This window comes from Achroia grisella, unplaced genomic scaffold (genome assembly GCF_030625045.1).
Source record: "Achroia grisella isolate CSIRO2021 unplaced genomic scaffold, CSIRO_AGI_Agris_v1 utg807, whole genome shotgun sequence".
Classification (NCBI taxonomy): domain Eukaryota; kingdom Metazoa; phylum Arthropoda; class Insecta; order Lepidoptera; family Pyralidae; genus Achroia; species Achroia grisella.
In genome coordinates this window covers 2208058-2215727 of record NW_026713028.1, presented here as the reverse complement: position 1 = coordinate 2215727, position 7670 = coordinate 2208058, and positions in this window count along the sequence as shown.

Here is a 7670-nt window from a genome sequence, read left to right as displayed (position 1 = left end):
GTGCTAAACCACTAGACCACCGAGATCGTCGATAATAAATAAATTAACTACGGTTACCACTTACCATCAGGTGAACGATCAGCCTGTTTATCATTTCAGTTGCATAAAAAACATTATTTAATGTAGTTAAATATACAAATCTACTATTTTCGATACAGCCGTCTTGTTTAAGGACAAGACAACGCACCAGCTGTCACCTAAGGAGTAACGCACGCATCTGGCATTGTTATCTACATCTGCCAGCGTATACTGACCTCTGCACACACATTACACTTCATACAATACGATAGGGACCAAGGGGTCATATTTACGTGGTTCCTTGGAGTAACGCTCCGTAACTAACGGTCGCTGTTAACTCGAATGTAACGATAAGAAACATAAGGGCTTTTGAGTATTTTAGTTATAAGTACATCGTAAGAATCGGTATTAATAAAATTAATGTACGTTGGTACCTCGACTATGGCTCCCATTATGACGGCTTCGATGATCTAACGGTTTAGCACACCGCCGTGGGTTCGATTCCTAGTACGGCAGAAATATTTGTATTCATGACCATGATTGTTTGTATCGGTCTGGGTGTTTGCTATGTATAATATGTGTGTATTTATGAAAAATATTCTATGTATTTGTGTCAGTTAGATAGTTAGTATCAATTAAGCATTAGCTAGCTTAACTTGGGTCTAGATGGCGCTTTGTGAATTGTCCTGAGATTATTATTAAATATGTCATAAAACAAGGGCGGAATGCCTTACAAAATTTATATATGTACATGTTTTCTCTGAAGAATCACATTGAAAAAAAGTTAGAGCGAAACTCAGTTATATATCTCAGAGATTGAAAAGACTAATGATTTTGCCATTCGAAACACACGAACAAAACCTATGTTCAATATACAGACAAAATTCAACTATTAAATAAATAAGTTTCTTTTTATTATGTCTATAATAAATATCTACTAGCTGTACGCGCGAGTTCATCCGTGTGGAATTTTGCAACGTTCCTTTATTTTTCTAACATAAAAGTAGCCTACTCCATCAGTTAGCTTCCAAAAAAGTTCCGTCAAAATCGGTCCAGCCATTTCAGAGATTAGCCGGAACAGACAGACAGACAAAAGGTGAAAAATTGTTAATTTGGTGTATGTACCGTATTTATATTCATATGCATGTAGTAAAAAACGGTACACTTCAATTTTATTTATATGTATAGATAATAAAAAATACTGTTTGCATTTCATGTTTGTTTAAATTTAGTATCGTATCATCGAGCCATCTTGGACACTTTCTAATATAGCATTTAAATTTAATGACAATTTAAAACACAAGAACAAAAGCTATGGAAACAAAATTCAACTATTAAGTAAGTCATAAAGTGTCTACAATGACTCCCATTTGACCGGATAACTTACAACTAGGGTAACCAACTGTGCTAATTTAAATGGGATATCCCTATTTTAGGCGTTGATGTATCCCGAGACCTACGCGCGTACCGTAAGAGCGTCAATTGTCCGGATTATGTGAGTAAGTTGTAATGTTTTTGATGGGATATCATTACTTTTTGTACATAAATTATACGAGGTACTTATTTATAACTAAATTAATACCAAATTATTTTTGATAAACTACTGTATTTTCATATGTTTACGGGGTATAATTGTCTTTTTTTGTGTTATTTTCTATATTTTCTTGTAACTTTTAAATGTTTGATTATCGATGTGCGCTAAATATTGAAACAATAATTAATACCAAATCTCAGTTAATAACATAATAAATACGAAATTCGACTATACTCTTAGTTATAAGTACGAGTATATTTTAGACAGAATCTGAATTATAGCAACTAGTGTTTACCGCTCAATGCAATATTTGAAGTTTGCTAGTTATCGACACTGATGTGAAGGGGTCAACGTAAATTGGTAATGATCGACGTTTTCATACAATATTACTTTCCGTCCAGTACAAGATGAGCTATTTTTGCCAGGGTTCAATGTTAATTGGTGGTATCGACGTTTTCATAGAATTTTAGTAATCGTCCAATATAAGTTGAAATAGAATCAATTAAAGTGAAAAATTATAATAAAATGATAACAATTTACCAATTTCAATTTACCATTTTTTCCTTTATATTCACCTAATTACCTATCTGCATGCCAAATTTGGACATAGGCCTCAGTTGACGTCTTCCGGGCTGCGATGATGATGATGATGATGCCAAATTTGAACTTCCTAGGTCATCTGGATGTGGGTTATAATTTTGATCTATAGTTGATCAATGATAAAAATGACGATATTTGGACGTTAATGTCTAAATAACCGTTTGAGATATGTTTATGAAATTTGGAACACATATTTATCTCGCAAGTCTCAATATATGAACCAAATTTGAAAGGTTTATGTGAAAGAGTTTTTGAGTTATGAGGGGGTCAAAAGTGGCTCCAAATGGTTCGTGTAAATATACACACGGTGCTGCTCGCCAGTTCCCTTACTTGAAACTCGGCTTGACACGCTACCGCGTGTCTAGATACATTTTTTTATTTACTTCTAATGATCGGTTTGATTCTCGCACGATAGACAGACATTTGTAATCATTAGTGTAATTATTTGTACTTGTGTATATATGTACACATGTTTGTGTAGATACACATCAATTATAAATATAAAACTTCCTCTTGAATCACTCTATCAATTGCTGAAAATTCCATTAAAATCCGTTGCTTATACATAGTTTAAAACATCTAAACATACAGACAGACACCTCCGGCGACCTTTTTTTGTAAGTTTTTTTCGGACTACTCTAATGCTGTTGGCCGCAGCTGGCCTTTACAGCTTCACCGGACGATAGGGGGCGAGTGCAGATGGCACTTAAACCCGCGGAAGGACTTATGGAGCGGCTGAAGGCCAACTCCCGCCTGACGGATACGACTTTAGTCTGAGGGCACCGCTAGGGATTCGAACCTCGGCTCAGGCCGTCGTAATATTGATCCCCGTTTGAATTGGACGGGGGATAGATCGGAGGGGTTTTGTAAGTATAAAGATTGTGAATGGCCATTGCTGAGTGCATTCGTTTTGAAACTACGGAGTAAAACTAAAAACGAAAGAGTTTTTTTTAAGTAAATAAACCCCGAAAAAATTATATTGAGAGTTGGTCACCCTACTTGCAACAGATCGGATCTCCGATAACCCTTCGTCTTAAGAGGCCTTTCACATTTTTTGGCCTAAAAGCAGTGTCTTTGGGGTTCTGGTTCTAAGAAATTAAGAGTCGGATATACATTTTGATTCCTGAATTATATAGATAGATATCTAATCTTAAAAACAACATCTTTGAAATGTTAATTTTCTCTTTGTTAGTCTTCCTAATTTCTAAAATAGTTTATTCAAAAACGCTAAGAGACAGAAGTTTGGGGTCGTCGTTCATTAATAAACAAACATAAATTGATATGATATTTGTACTAAAACTTGATAATTACTTTATAAATTGAGACAGCATCGTCCTTTTTTTCATTTTCAACTTAAATATCTAAAAAATTGATCATAATGAAACCCGAAATTTCAACAAAACTTTGCCATAATCATTTCTAATTTTCTCATAAATACAACGAAATTTTTGCATAAAAAAAACATAATAATAAAGTTAATATACTTGTAAATTAGAAATATAAAAAAAATATATAAGTTTCTAAGAAAAAAATAAACAATAATAATAATTTAAAGTTGTATAAATTCCGTTGCGCCAAAAGTAAATTCTCAGTGCTGCGCTAGCGCTCGTCGAGGTAGGACCTATGCCATTTTTTACAACACCGCTAAGATAAGACATTCGTCAGTGAACATTAGTATAGAGCGACTAAACCATTTTGATAATTTAAGTAATATTTAATTAATTTTGCTAATATATACTTATTTCTACGAATATTAATTTAAAGTTGTTGTTAAATATATATATACATATATATATATATAATAATAATATTTATTTTAGCATGCCAAGACAAAAGTACAGTTATGCTACAAATAAAACCTACCTACCCTGCTGGACTATGAAAAGCACAAGAGCATGGTATTTCGTCACACTAATGGCAATTAATTGTTAAAATTAAAAAAGAGAACATTTTAGTATTTTTAAAAATAATGCTTATCTGAGAGAAAAATGTAAACCAATTTTACTCTATGTTTATTTTGTAGTTTTTTTCTAAATTAAAATAGGGTTATTGTTCATAAAAATACCATTATTATTTTTACGTACATTTGTCTTGTGTTATATAGTGTATATCATCTAGTATGCATTGTGGATTGTAAATAAATTACCAAATTATATATAAATTATATTCCTTAATGTTTAGAGATATTTTATCCAATTTTATTTTATTTTACACAATACAGATATTTATAAATTGCAGCTATTCTGTTATTATACTCGTTGGACTTTCATTACTGTACAGTTATGTCAAATAATTATGCGTGTTTGGGTGAAAAGTCAACAACATTATAAATGTTTTTATTTAGAGACTAGCTTTTAGCTCGGGGCTTCGCCCGCGTGAATATGGGATATATAGGTTATCGCGCGTTTAAAGATCCGTGTACAGTATTGGGACGTTATATATAAACCTTCCTCTTGAGTTATCTATTCTGTCTATTAAATAACAACGAATCAAAATCTGCGTAGTTTTTTAAGATCAAAACATACATGATCTATTACATGTGTAGATGATATTTTAACCGGAAATTGAAGCCGTTAAAATGGTATTGGCAGATCAGTTGGAATCATCGGTATTCTTGGTATATAAGCTGGTTGCCCAGCTAACGTACCGGTTATAATGGTCTACAATTAAATTGTCTTTCAATTCTTTAGTAAGCAATATATCCAATGGGACGCCATTGCACATGTTCGGCGGGCTTAAATTTCATGACTGGATCATGCTTTTGAGAAATTCCTTCCTCAAGTTTGAGCATTTAGTGTGGGAAATCACTATCTGTGCTTCCATAAAAATGAGCTCTCAAATTTGTCAGTAGTTTTAAACTTTCAATTAAAGTCCATAAGGGAGACGATGTTAATGACACAGAGAGTCTTTCAGAAATCTCCAACAAAAGTATAAAAGTAATCCCGCCAATGAGAGCAGAGGTGTTTCTAAGGTCTTTTAAGGTTCTGTCCAAAATCTCTATAGCTCATGGTGATTTCATTACATATAATCAATGAGGCGTCTTATAATAATTTATAAAAAGGTTTGACATTAACAATTAATTATTTATCAAGAATCAAGAATCGGCCAACCAAGAACGAGAAGCTGCAATATCAGCCAATATCATGCGGCGACGTCAATGATGCAGGAACAGCAATGATAGCAGTTGAAGCTTTTTTTACAACTTAGAATGGCAAACAAGCTGACGGCTCTCCTGATGGAAAGGGGTAACCGTCGCCTATATACATGAGCAGTACCTGCCATGTTCATATCAGCACATTGTTTCCCTCATGCGTTGCCATTCCTGAAAACTCGGGTGTTATTCCCCTGTACCTTGTAAATTCACTACCATATATATACACAGGTAGTCTATATAGATAGATATACATATACACAGATAGTATACCCTGAGAAAGGTCATAGACTACTTTATAGTGCGAAAAAAGTATTGTAAGGGATTAAAAGCGGAGATGAAAGGTTGTATAAAAGTATCGTCATTGTTTAATTGAAACAAAGAAACTTTTTTAGGTTATAATCTAAATATATTTCCTTTATTTGGTCAATTTCATTATACCACGCTGACGAAGTCGTGGACACACCTAATATACATATAAGGATGGGACCTTTAAATCAAAACAAAGCCTTGAAAACACAACTATTATATATAAATAAAATAATTATTTGCTAAGTATAATATTTAGAACAAGTGAATATGGCAATAATGTATCCGACTCTTATAATAAATTATATTGTATCTATTAATAAATAAACTGAATTAATATGTAAGAAGAATTAATTAGTAAATTTATGTTATAGTAATTTCATCTTCCTGTCCTTATCCCAATTATTTGTTACTCATATTACTTAAGGTTTTGGCTTTTAGTTGTACAATCGGCCAGCATCCTGACATCAACCCTCTAGGAATAATATAATAAAAAAATATGGTCATTATTAGCACTTTGATAATTAAGATAAATAACGTTATTTAAAAAATCCAATAAGTAGTCTCAGTTAAGTAGAAACATATCACATTATTAATTAAAATATTACAAGGATCAAAATGGTTCATACTAAATCCACACCGATTGAGCTACACGGTTATTTGCGTCTGTGTGCGTGTATTGCTGTGTGTGTGCGTAAATCCATGCGATTAAACCTAAAGTTGAGCGGCATCATTTTGTAATAGTCCTCTTAACCTTTCTTAATCTTGCACGGAACCCGTTCAATTTTCTTCGAACGATATAATTTGCATATGTGTAGTGTTAATTTAAAACAATCTTAACAATCTATAGAGGGTTGATTAAATTTTGTCAAAAACATTGTGAGCTATTTCGGTTGTAGGTTCAGATAAAGCAATGAAATTACGGTATACAGGTTCATAACGTTTTAATCCTGCAGAATGGATATGCCATTTTTCGACCTGATTATTCCATTTTAATTTATTTTCAATATCTTAGGTATACATAAAATTTTCGTGTCAGAATGTTAGTTACCATTTACCATACTCCTTCGAAACGGCTTGACCGATTTTTATGAAAATTTATATGCATATTCAGTAGATCTGAGAAACGGTCAACATCTATTTTTCATACCACCTATTGATAATATTTTCTATATGTTATACGAGTCATGTATTTCTTTTTCATAATAATTTATCACAGGCAAATTATTGGTATTCGAATCCAGCGGGTATAAAAAATCCAAACGATAATCCTTGAGAATGGTTTGTTTTTGTGGGTCGAGACTTAGTGACTATCTCACACACATAGACAAAAATGGTCGGGACTTCGAATCTTGCCGTCACCAAATTCATTCTTACTGTCATTCGAGTGATGGAATCCTAGTAATATAGGTAAATATGAATTTCATTCTTATTTGTTTCTTTGTTAGAATTTCACCTCTTGAAGGCTTGACACATCATGATTAAAGTTTACATACACATAGCATTTAGAACTGATTAAGATTTGAATCCAGTTGACTATGGTTAGTGGGGGAGGAGAGAATTATTACTTACTTCTTTATTAACAACTAGCAGTAGGTACTCGCGACTTCGTCCGCGTGGCACTTAACTTATTTTTAAATAAAAGTAGCCTAAGCTACTCCTTATTAAATCATCAGCTACCTGACAAAGTCCCGTCAAAATCGGTCCTAGACATTTCAGAGATTAGCAGGAACAAACAGCCAGACTGACAGACAAAAAATGTTAATTTGGTGTATTTATATTCATACGCATGTAGTAAAAAACGTTTATTTCAATATTACAAACAGACACTCCAATTTTAGTTATATGTAGATATAGATGTATAGATGTTCCCTACTATCTCGACCTCCACGTGGTCCCCGCTGGAATGAGATAACAGACCTCACATCATTCTCATCCTATCTTCCACTGGTCAGGTGCACCGCCATACAATCCAATTCATAATCATAAATAAAAAACCATGGTCAATTTTATCTGTGGTATAAATACCAACCAATAATATAAATACCAGTTTCATCA